Below are 13,486 nucleotides of genomic sequence, written 5' to 3'. Positions count from 1 at the left end.
ACAAATTGATCAACAGACCAATCAGACTGATTGATCAGCCATCAGAGGAGTTGGATCAGTGGAGCTGCTTCTGTCCTTCATGTCGACTGTTTCAGCTCTGACCCGAGTTCTCTCTGTAGACGAGACAGAAGACAGTGAGACAGAAGCCGTTTTCCCACTAAAATTAGCGGGTCGACGCGGGTTTTTTAAACGCGGGTCGACCCGCTAACAATCGGCATTTGGCCCCTTTCCCATTGACCAAAATGAGCCGAGTCTGACCCCCCGCTGAGGGATCAGACAGAGCATAAACCAGTCGCCCCGCTCTCATCTGCGGTGCAAGAGACACACACAGTCATGCCACAGCCTCCCGCCGCGGAGTGTCCGTCCGCCGAGGCAGACTCTCTGGCTGGCCGACCTGGAGCACCAGGACCGCGGAGGACAGCGAGTCTGCTGCGGCCGGATGACGGACGTCCGCGGCACAACACAACACGTCAGTTAAACAGACTGTCGCTTCTTTTCTTTTCTTTTTTTCTATCGTTTTTGGTCAGTGTTCTCTGATCTTTTGATCCCAGTCTCGGATGAGAGCAGAGCAGAGCTTTGTTTTGGTACGTGATATGAGACGCGACCGGCGCGATGACGTAGCGTCACGTAACGTTCAGTGTCATCACGTAAATTAGCGGGTTGACGCGGGTCTGGCGTTCCCACTGCAAGCCGTTCGGAGCCGAGCCGATTAAAGGCGATTTTAACCCGCGTCGCTTGCCGAGTCGTTTGACCCGCGTCGACGCTCGGTGCGCCTTTCCCACTGCCACCAAAAGCCGATTGTTAGCGGGTTTAAACGGGTTTTTTGGCCAGTGGGAAAGGGGTAAGAGACAAACAACCAGAGACAAACAAACAGCCAGAGACAAACAAACAACTCTGACCTTTGACCTTGAGTTTCACATTTGTCCCTCTCATTGAGTCTCCGTCCTTGTTGTAGACTCTGCAGTAGTAGTATCCTCTGTCTCTCTTTGTGGGGTGTCTCAGGGTCAGACTGAGGTCTCCAGTCCTCAGCAGGTCTTCATTCATCTCTGTTCGTCCTCTGTAAACCTGGTCCTGTCCTTTAGGACCGTTCTCATACACATGGACCTTCCTGCCGTCTCCATCCGTCCACTCCACTCTGACGTCTTCAGACAAACCAGCTGTGGTCTTGAAGGGCAGCTGGACAGACTCCACCCCCTCCTCCACCTTCACCTGTCGGACTGAGAGACAACAAACCACATGATTATGTCATCAGACAGCAGGTTTTAATCTCTGACCTGAGTTACTTCCAAAATGTAATATAGTTACTTGCATTTGAAAGCAATATGTTTCTTTACAATATTACTTTATGATTTGAGTGATAAATTACTGATTACTTTTTAGTTACTTCCACCAAAATAAACAGAGGACAAGACATTACAAAATGGACTTGTGCAATAATCTGTCATGGTGAATAATCCTCAGTCAAACTGTTGAAGATGTTTAGTCTTGACCTTTGTCTAAAGCTCTACAGAACTTTTCCATGTCACTAAAGTATTTGTTAAAGTGCAACAGGAGAAGCTGCTGGAAGCGTTTATCACTGAGACAGTTTTCCTTTGGGGTGAGCACCAGTCCCTCTACACTGAAAAGTCTTTCTACTGGTGAACTGGACGGTGTTGCAGTGTGAACCTGCAGTGTCACTATTTTACGTAACTCTCTGGAAGCGGTGCAGGCTTTCCATCACAGAGGCAGATTAAAGATAATCTATTATCTCTGTTTCCATGGACACAGGTGCATTTGTTTTCATTGAGCTGTGCACAAAAGTAAAGAAAAGTAATGCACATTGGGGGCGACAGCAGCAGCTGGATGAGGATCTGACATCTGGGCTGCAGCTCCTCTGACAAGGAGCTGCAGGAACTTGATGTTGTCTTCTAGTTTTCTTACTCATCCAGTGAAGCTTCAACTTGGGCAGAGAGACAGCAGCCAGCAATGCATCCTGGGAGTCAAGAGTTGCTGCAATCTGGCTTCTCTTTTTACAGCTGTGGCGCCTGAGGTGGTAATTCAACCTGTTTCTGATTGTAACACGTTACTGGAGTAACTGTAATAACTCCATACTCCATCCAATACTCCATTACTGCCTAGAAGTTATATATTACTATAAATCATTAATTTTGTAATGTGTACCTCCAACACTGAGACAAACAAACAACTCTGACCTTTGACCTTTAGAGTCACTTTTGTCCCTCTCAGTAAGTCTCCATCCTTGTTGTAGACTCTGCAGGTGTAGTCTCCTCTGTCTCTCCTTGTGGGATGTCTCAGGGTCAGACTGAGGTCTCCAGTCCTCAGCAGGTCTTCATTCATCTCTGTTCGTCCTCTGTAAACCTGGTCCTGTCCTTTAGAACCGTTCTCATACACATGGACCTTCCTGTCGTCTCTGTCCATCCACTCCACTCTGACGTCTTCAGACAGACCAGCTGTGGTCTTGAAGGGCAGCTGGACAGACTCCGCCCCCTCCTCCACCTTCACCTCCTCCACCTTCACCTGTTGGACTGAGAGACAACAAACCACATGATGATGTCATCAGACAGCAGGTTTTAATCTCTGACCTGAGTTACTTCCAAAATGTAATATAGTTACTTGCATTTGAAAGCAAAATGTTTCTTTACAATATTACTTTATGATTTGAGTGATAAGTTACTGATTAATTTTTTGTTACTTCCACCAAAATAAACACTGAGGACAAGGCAACACAAAATGGATTTGTGCAATAATCTGTCATGGTGAATAATCCTCAGTCAAACTGTTGAAGACGTTTAGTCTTGACCTTTGTCTAAGACTCTACAGAACTTTTCCACGTCACTAAAGTATTTGTTAAAGCAGAAGTAAGCGGAATGTTTGTGTTAATATAAGTCTTAAATAGTTATATCTTCGGACAGCAATCAGAGTGTTTGGTCTGAAACACGGGTCTGGTCACTCTGCTCTGCTGTAAGCCGAGGAGAAAACTTTCCTTGTATCCTACAACCTTTATCCAATGAGGAGAGAGAACGGCATAAAGGGGCGGTCCTCTCTGTGTGTGCAGCCAAGGGATGCGCGTGAATGTGGTGACGTAGGGACGAGGGCGGGGACTGCTAACTCCATCGGCTGACAGGAAGTTAGCCAAAATGACCGGATCGCTTACTTCTGCTTTACAGTGCAACAGGAGAAGCTGCTGGAAGCGTTTGTCACTGAGACAGTTTCTCTTTGGGGTGGGAAGAGTCCCTCTACACTGAAAAGTCTTTCTACTGGTGAACTGGATGGTGTTGTAGCGTTAACCTGCAATGTTACTATGGAGGGTGGGAGGGAGGGGCTTTATTTGTAATTGTTTTTTCTATGTCTTTATTTATTTTATTTTTTCTTCTTTCTGTTTTTCTTTTTTTCTGTGTGTAAAGCACTTTGTGTTACATGTCTGTGTAGGAAAAGTGCTCTATAAATAAAGTTTGATTTGATTTGATTTGATATTTTAACTCTCTGAAAGTGGTGCAGACTTTCCATCACAGGGGCAGATTTAAGATAATCTATTATCTCGGTTTCCATGGACACGGGTGTATGTAGATTCATTGAGCTGTGCACCAAAGTACAAAAGTCATGCTCATTGGGGGCATCAGCAGCAGCTGGATGAGGATCTGACATCTGGGCTGCAGCTCCTCTGACAAGGAGCTGCAGGAACTTGATGTCGTCTTCTAGTTTTCTTACTCATCCAGTGAAGCTTAAACTTGGGCAGAGAGACAGCAGCCAGCAATGCATCCTGGGAGTCAAGAGTTGGTGCAAACTGGCTTCTCTATTTACAGCTGTGGAGCCTGAGGTGGTGATTCAACCTGTTTCTGATTGTAACATGTTACCAGAGTAACTGTAATAATATTAATTTTTTTTTTTTATTAAGTAACGCCTTGTATCATTCCATTACTGCCTAAAAGTTATATATTACTATAACTCATAAATTTTGTAACGAGTTACCTCCAACACTGGACATGAATTCTCTGCAGAGGAGACAAAACCAGAGACAAACAAACAACTCTGACCTTTGACCTTTAGAGTCACTACTGTCCCTCTCAGTAAGTCTCCGTCCTTGTTGTAGACTCTGCAGGTGTAGTCTCCTCCATCTCTCCTTGTGGGGTGTCTCAGGGTCAGACTGAGGTCTCCAGTCCTCAGCAGGTCTTCATTCATCTCTGTTCGTCCTCTGTAAACCTGGTCCTGTCCTTTAGAACCGTTCTCATACACATGGACCTTCCTGTTGCCTTCATCCGTCCACTCCACTCTGACGTCTTCAGACAGACCAGCTGTGGTCTTGAAGGGCAGTTGGACAGACTCCACCCCCTCCTCCACCTTCACCTGTTGGACTGAGAGACAACAAACCACATCATGATGTCATCAGACAGCAGCAGCAGGTTTTAATCTCTTTACTGAAGCATCACAGAGCCGTAGAGGAACCTGAAGGACAGAACCAGACCAGAGGGACAGTGGACACATGGAGGAAGTCAAACCAGGAGTTGAAGGTGTTGGACATGATCTGATCAGAAAAATAGATCCATGGGGTGGCAGTAATGAACACTGTCACTGGTTGTTTGTTTAACACCAAAGAAGAAGAGAAGGAATGATAGGGGCCAGTAAATATTCAGTAAGACTTTAACAGTGGCAACATCTCAGAGCTGTAGAAATATATAATAATATAATAACTTATTTGTCAAAAAAACTTTATCTGATTCATATCTACTCAGTTGTGGGCCTGTGTTTAAAGACCCACTCCCGTGAAAATCGTGTTTTTTGAGCTTTTCACATGTTCCTGTGGCATTTTTCTTGTGTTAGAGCTCATATCAACAGAAAAGGAAGTGCAAAATTGCATTTCTGAGTTTTTCTGCCTTCAAACTGCTGTGAACCAATGGCAGACTCAAACTGGCAGTTTCAGGGAGACTGGAGCTGACGTGTCACAGCTCCAGGGGAGGGCACTAGTGCTACAAGCTCCCGCCCCGCTCTGCATCTGGCTCAGAGGTGAAAGGCTTAGGAGCTCGGTGTAGCTGTCAAGGTATGACAGGTATAGCTCACCTGGTAGAGCAGCTTGTGTGTGAGCAAGGCCTACAGTCCAGTCTGGGATCAAATCCCAGTGTGGAGTTTTACGCTAAACGCGCTGAATCTGTAATTGTACAATGTCCAGCTGTCAGCGAGCGGGGGGTGGGGTGCGAGGAGGTGGCTGGGCGGGTGCAAAGCAGCGCAGTCTCCACCAAAAAGGGTCAAGTCCCACTCCCGCGACCCTTTTCGGCCATTTTAAAAGCAGCTTATTAGCCATGCACATTAGCAATGCACCTCTGGAGGGTGGGCGGAGACTGCGCTGCTCTGCACCCGCCCAGCCACCTCCTCACACCCCACCTCCCCGCTCGCTGACAGCTGGACATTGTACAATTACAGATTCAGCGCGTTTAGCGTAAAACTCCACACTGGGATTCGATCCCAGACTGGAAGATAGACCTTGCTCACGGTGAAAGCTGCTCTACCAGGTGAGCTATACCTGTTATACCTTGACAGCTACACTGAGCTGCCAAGGCGTTCACCTCTGAGCCAGATGCAGAGCGGGGCGGGAGCTTGTAGCACTAGTGCCCTCCCCTGGAGCTGTGACACCCTCAACTCCAGTCTCCCTGAAACTGCCAGTTTGCGTCTGCCATTGGTTCACAGCAGTTTGAAGGCAGAAAAACTCAGAAATGCAATTTTGCACTTCCTTTTCTGCTGATATGTGCTCTAACACAAGAAAAATGCCACAGGAACATGTGAAAAGCTCAAAAAACACGATTTTCACGGGAGTGGGTCTAAGTATAGTATACCCCTGTAGCCACAGCTGCCCTGGGGCGTCGCTGCCATTGTGTAGCAAACGGCCCCTCTGACCACCAAACATTCAAAAACATTCATACACATTATAAGAGCATGTATTATTGAATTTTCACCATTGATCAGTTGTTCTGGCACTATGACCGGTCCATCCCTGACTGCTACACATCTGATTTGTGATCGATCCATGATTGTCTGGGCCGTTAATGAATGAGGGAAAATGTGTTGAATTTATCTCTTTCACTCCTCCCCAGACGACTTCCCTCCGCTCTCCAAGTGGCCTCCATGTGATGCATGAAGGGCTGAGGGTGAGTGAACGAGAGAAACAGGAAGTTAAAAGAAACAGATGTATAAATAGGCTTGTTCGAGATAAGCCAGGCCTGCACAGAATCGATCACCGGTGACCAGCGCACAATGCATGCCGGTTAGATTCGTGTCCGACTTGATCCCGACTTGCTCTGACATCATGCAGGCGCCTGCAACGATAACCTCACGAGATCAAGGCGGCCTGGGGTGGCGTTTAGTTCACTTGGTAGAGCAGCCGCCCCATGTTGAGGCTACAGTCCTGCAGGCGGCCTTAGTTCGAATCCCGCATCAGGCAGCCCTTTCCTGCATGTCATTCCCTCGCTCTCTGCCTCACATTTCCTGTCTGTCTAAACTGTGCCATCCATTAAAAAAGGTTATACCATGGTCTGGGTGAATCCTCGATTCTGATTGGCTGCGGGGTGTCCATTAAAAAGTGATAATGGACACCCATAAAGATGTTCCGGTCAAATTGCCTGATTACGTTCTAAATATTACTGCGCTGGCTCAAACGCTCGTTAGTAACCACGGCAACGGACACTCGGACCATAACAACTTTTTTTTCAGCGCATCGCGGCACTGGAGTCTGTAAACACACAAGCGGTAAGAAGCACTGGCCGTCTGAAAAACTTTGTGTCACGTAACATTGAAGCCGTCACCTCACCTCCCTTCACTGATCAACCATCAGGCTGTGGCAGAGTCACTGACTGTAACGTTACGCTGCGGTCACAGCGGATCCCTCTTTTTTTTCTTTTATCGCCGACGAGAGTTATTAAATAGTCCGCTCGGCTCAGCCGCTTATTGTGAAAGAAAGACGTATGATTTGAACGGTAAAAACAACATTAAATCATGAGTGAATGATTTAACATGTATTTTTCTCGTAAGTGACCATGGTATAAGCGGGATAATGCCCTTCGAGGTGTCCGATTATCAGAAATTAATGGACTTCGCGGAAGCAACCGTCCGACGCGAAGCGGAGGACGGTTCACGCCTCCGCGTCGTCCATTAATTTCTGATAATGGACACCTCGTCGGGCATTATCCCTTACTTAACCGACTGCAAGCCTCAGGGCATGATGGGAAACGCCTGGCTGTTGCCTGATCAAAGAGCTGATTGGCTCTTAGTTGGGACTACAAACACTACGTGCTGTCGAAAATCCTAATTTCATTCATTTCATTTCATTTCATCATTTAATGCTAGATTAAATGAATGTTGTGTAATGAAGGTTTAATCTGTTAGCAAACTTTTGTGTGGTTGATAATAATAATAAAGGTTACTTATATAACACTTGAGCAATCAGTGCTTTACAAGCCACACAAAAAGAACAAAGGGTAGAGAACACACTTTCTTCAGCCACAGCTATCCAGCGTGTTCTGCAAACTACAGGTAGCCTACAGATGGATCGATGTTCAGGATGTTCTGTGACTTCCTAGTCTTTGACGGCGGCTGGAAACTGTCCGACTTGACTGCAGCTTTCCGTCACCGCCCCCTGCTGCTGCTGCCTGGTCTCGCCCACCTTCCAGGCGAGGCGCAGTTCATCCTGAACGAGCCTAACGTGTTGGCAGCTGTTCTCTGGCTGTGACATCTCAGATAAATGCATTAATGGAAAACATGAATACAAAAGCAACAACACAACAACAAAAACTGCACAATGGAAATGAATGACAACGGATGTTGACATTCATTTCCATTAATACGAATGACGATGAAAGTGAAATTTGCGCCAGCTAATGTTAAAGCTGTAGTGCCAGGTGAGTATACAAAGCACTGACTAATCAGCTCGACAAATCTCTAAGGGTGTTTTTCACGGTCGCATGACGTCTGTCCGACTACCCATTTCTCCGACCATACATTTCTTTATTTTTGCGTCCATTAGTCCGACCTCCCATTTCTCCCACTTAAGTAACCCTAACCCTTAACCTTACCCTAAACCTAACAGAATGGGTAGTCGGAGAAATGAGCCCTCGGACTTTTGGGCAGTCGGACTGATGTATGCTCCCCGTTTTTCACTATTGTTTTGAATTTTGTGTGGACCTGTGACATTCCCGTGCTGCCCACAGGAAATTTGGCCTCTGCTTTCATCAAGAGCAGCCGCTGACAGGTGGTAATTATATAGACAAATAACAAACAAAGTTAATGTAAATTCTGCAAATTCCTTAAAATTAATTTCGTTACACTAAAATTTCTTCAAACATTTCTGAGTAACGTTGCCTCCAGTGGTTTGTCAACATCCGTTTTCATTGATTTCCTTTGGACGTCTCGGTCGCCAGACAGCGGTTCCTGGTCTCTGTCCTCTCAACCAAGAAGATTTTTAAAATAAAGTTGTGTAGCGTGGTGTTCTCTAAGACTGATGGTCGACACACACACACACACACACACACACACACACACACACACACACACACACACACACACACACACACACACACACACACACACACACACACACACAAAAAAACATCCTACCTTTTTTAGTGATCAGTCTTTTATGAAACTTCAGGCACCAGGCGACACCAAGAGGAACAACCACTAGAACCAGGAGACCACACATAACGAGGACGTCAGCATTGGTAGAGAACTTTTCTGTGGATGAGATGAAGCAGATCTGACCTCAGACCGGTATCTACAGCTCTGACATTTTACCTTTGACCTCTGACCTGTATCCTGTACAGGGTTTCTGCAGGTTTCACCAACTCAAATTTAAGAGTTTTTAAGACGATTATGAATGAAATTTAAGACCTAAGCACAACATAGCAATACATAGAAAAAATGTACAAAAGAAATGCAGTCACAAAATTACAAAGTAAGCAAAGTAAATGGGCTGCAATAAGTTGTGTGTCGGGCTCATTTGTTGTTGTAAATACATCCAATAAAGCACGATGAAGGAGGGACATTTTATTGAGCATTTGAGGTAGCATTACATGGGTGTAGGAAAATTAAGACCTATTTAAAATTATTTAAGACTTATACTTGAATGAATTTAAGACTTTTTAAGGCCTAAAGTTTTAATTTTCAAATTTCAAATTTTAAGACCCAGCAGAAACCCTGCCTGTAAATACTGTAGGTGTTGGTGTGTGGTGCTGACCTTTGACCTTCAGCTGTATGTCTCTCAGAGTTCGTTTATTTCCAAACGCTGTGATGATGCAGGTGTAGTTTCCGCTGTCAGAGAGGTGGAGGTTCCTCAGAGTGAGACTGAGGTCTCCAGTGGTCAGAGCCTCAGTCTTCATGGACGTTCTGCTGCAGTAAACCTGGTTCTGGTCTCTGAGGTCGTCACCCAGCTCGTGTCTCTGGTGGACGGTTGGAGGACGGAGGTCGTTGCGTCTCCACGTCACTGTGGGGTTTCTGGGTAAAGGAGAATCCTCACAGGGCAGCAGGACATAATACCTACTGTAGACCTCCACAGTGTCTCCATGCCAGGACACTGAGGACAGAGACAGGAACATGGATCAGTGACGTCCTCACGTTCACAGTGAAGAGAGAGACTGACACACACACACACACACACACACACTACACACCCTCTGTGTTCTTAATCCCTTTATAAATAATGACAGAGGAAAGAACAACAGCAGCAGCAGACAGGAGAACCAGGAGAACCAACAGAACCTTGACCCGGACTTGATGGCGACCTGTCGTCGACACAAACAACAACATGAGACTGAAAGTAAACAATAAAACAATAAAACAACATTTTTGATCAATTCACTACAGATTCCAATCCCCCCCCCACACACACACACACACACACACACAACCTACCATCCTTAGCATAGTCTTTATACATTTTGTAAACAAACCTCCGGTGTCGTCCATTTCATCGTCTGTATCGCTATAGACAACACACCCATAACACAGGAGAATCAGGAGAATGGGGATAAACAGCAGACCCATTAGACCAGTGAACCACTCTGGAGGAGGATCTGTAATTGATACAAACAACATGAGATTAGATGTTAGTGTTGTTGTCAGTCAACGGTGAAATGACTTCATCCATCAGCATGAATGATCCAGACCACACACACACAAACACACAAAACATACCCAGTGGGTCCTTAATCATTTTGATCAGGATGAAACTGCTAACACCAGCAGCAGGACCAGTAGCTAACAAAACCAGGAGAACCAGGAAAGACAGGATAACCACAGCTCCCATTCCATCCAGAGTATCTGTAGTCGACACAAACAAAAAAAAATTGATTTGAACATGAATAAACGATAAAATGTTAATACAACATTTCTGCATGTAGATTGTACAGAATGACGCTGGAAATGTAAAAGTGGAAAGTGAACTTTCTTCCATTGCATTGAAAAAAAGTTCACTGTCACTGTCCAGAGCTCTGCTTATTGGGGGATGAAACGACTGTGAAATGTCTGTAAATGTGATTTGTCTGTAATCCCTGTGGCACAATAACAGGCTGGAAAATTATTGTAAGACACTGGAAGACACCAAATGTCCCACAAGTGAAATAATGTGCTGTGGTCGCATCTTATGAATGTGTATGTGTATGTGTGTGTCTGGGGCGGGGGAAGGTTCTGAGGTCACATAAAGGTGGACAATCTCCCCAATTAAGACATTTCACATGCTGCCTTCACCTCACTGGGATCCTGTGACATCATAATATTATGTGATATCATCATTACTCTTATGTTTACTTTTGTCTCTGTCTCTCACTTAATTTATGTTTCCTGCTGTGATCTGAATCCATGTAACATCTATTCATGTTATATGTACAGTATCATGTGAGAAAAGAACACACACACACACACACACACACACACAACCTACCATCCTTTACAGTCCATTTATAGCTTTTATAAATCAGTAGAACAGTAACAGCCAGTGAGAGCAGGAGACCAGTGACACCACCAACAATGAAGTTCCAGTCTACAAGACGTTCTGTCGTCGACACAAACAACAACATGAGATTAAAACATCACTATAAACATTAATGTGAAACATTAAAACACATTTCTGATGAGTCCATGTCCTCTGACCTTTGACCTTCAGTGTAACTTGACTCTGCCTCTCCTCTTGCCCCCTCCCTCTGAGGATGCAGCTGTAGCTGCCACTGTCTCTGGTGGTGGGTCTCCTCAGAATGAGGCTGAGGTCTCCGGTCCTCAGAGCGTCAGTCCTCATGGACGTCCGTCCTCTGTAGTCCTGGTTCTGGTCTCTGAGTTCGTCTCTGTCCGGCTGACGCTGGTGGACGGTTGAAGGACTGAGGTCGGAGCGGCTCCACACCACCGAAGCCTCGTTCAGGTCAAACATACTAAAGTCACAGGGCAGCAGGACAGACCCCACCCCCTCATGTGTCTCCACAGCTGAGGCATGCTGGGAAACTGAGGACACAGACAGAGGTGAGACAGAAACCAGAAGATAATCAGACTCTGATGAAGATCCAGTGTTTGAGCTGGAGCTGCAGTGAACCACCGACAGTCTCATCAACACAGACTCACACACCACAGAACTGAGGAACCAAACGTTTGTTTCTCATGAATGCAGAAGCTGTAAAAGTGGAAGATTAATATAACGAAACAAAAATAGAATGATTTCATAGTTGTAAATGTTTGATTTCAATGCAAATGCATGTTTTCCATATGTTTGTTTATTTACTGTTTTTTTTTTTAAACACTCTTGTTCCAATGGCATCCCCTATTTGACTTCACAACGTTGTGACCTGTGGGTAATTTCCATGCGGAACGTCAGAATTGATGTTGACTTATGGTAGGGGGCACAAAGGGCTCATGTACTGACTCACTGACTTGATGATTTGACTATGGAACAGCACTCACACACACTCACAGTCTTCACGTGAGTCCGTAAGAGGCTGGATTGGAAGGTGGATTTAGTTTAGTGTGTTTATTTCGGTCTTGTAAAAACAAGTACAATAGACAAATATAAAAGTATAGATACAAAACAAAACAAAACAAAACAAAAACAAGAACACAACAAGCAATACCATGCACTTTGACCGAAAAGGTGTAGGCCGAGGCATCAGCTTATTTTGCCTACCCTTCTTAAATTAACATTTTCCATTCACTCAGTTGATCACAGTATCCGGTAACCTTTTCTCAAACATGGTTCACACAGCGAGAGTCTGCTTGTAGTTCATTTAATGCAGTTAGATTATGTTTTTACTCACCGTACAGCAACATCACAAACACCACAAACATCTTCATTTTCTCTAAAAAGCAGTCTCTAGTTAAAGCTGCTTCTTCCTGGAGCTACGGTCAAAACCGGATTAAACTGGAGCCCTGCTATCAAAATTAAGGTGAGACCAAGATCAAAGTCCAGTGGAGCTGTACGTGACATGTTGCTGTATTTTTACTCCCCTGTCATAAAACAATGTCCAAAGTTGTCTCTGCTGAAGGAGATCAGACAGGAGGCAGTGAAGCTCTGCCCCTCCCCAGGTCGACATCTACACGAAGCTCACCTTCAGAAGATCGACTCCACCACAGGCCTGGACCAGTTTCAGTTTCAAATGTTCACTTTGTTATTTTCTGGCAAACAACAGTGAATGAAGTACAATACAATCCAACGGTGACAAAAGAAAAATAATGTATTGATACACCTGATTGATTGATCATAAAAACAAAGACCCGTCACAATAGATGTGGTTTGCTGATAGGTGCCATCTAGTGGTCGTAGTAGTTATGACAGGAGCAACAGGAAAAGAGTGGTGACTTCAGACTGCCCCAGGAGGTAACTACTACTTTTAACCCACATATAAAACGACAGAGTGAACTGTATTATTGATACAGTTCAAATGAGTGTTTTTGGTTTGGTTTTTCCTTATCAACAGAGAATCATAATGACACTGATGGCTCTTTAGGAGCAGAACAGTAGATCTGCTCTGACCAATCAGAGGCGATCTGGCGATAGTAAGTCCCGCCTTCCTGTTGCCATGCCACCGCGGAGCGTGTGTGAGCGTCTTCCGGTCCGTGAGGAGAGACCTCGGGAGAAAACTTCAACAGAGACGGTAAGCAGTTGAAAAGTCACCAAAACCTGACAAGATATGGTCTCTAAACAATATTTCGTTGAATTCTGCAAGGAGTTTATCCAGATAGCAGTAAAATGCCGTGTAGAAAAGGTTTGTTAGCAACTGCTATCCTGCTGCTAATAGTTTCAGCTAGTAAACTGATAGCTTCCACATGGTCTTTGGTGTGTGTGTGTGTGTTTCTCTGCTGTGCTGCCAGGGAGAAGTTAATTCATTTAAACACTTGCTGTGTTTATGTTTTATGTTTTAGATAATGTTGGGCTATATATTGGGCCCTCATGTTAAAAAAATCTTTACTTTTCTTTTCTTTTCTCTTCTTATTTTCTTTACTTTTCTTTCTGGTTGAAACTGAGTTAATG

The sequence above is a fragment of the Trachurus trachurus genome (assembly GCF_905171665.1).
Source record: "Trachurus trachurus genome assembly, chromosome: 18".
Lineage (NCBI taxonomy): Eukaryota > Metazoa > Chordata > Actinopteri > Carangiformes > Carangidae > Trachurus > Trachurus trachurus.
Note: the sequence above shows the minus strand (reverse complement) of the source record.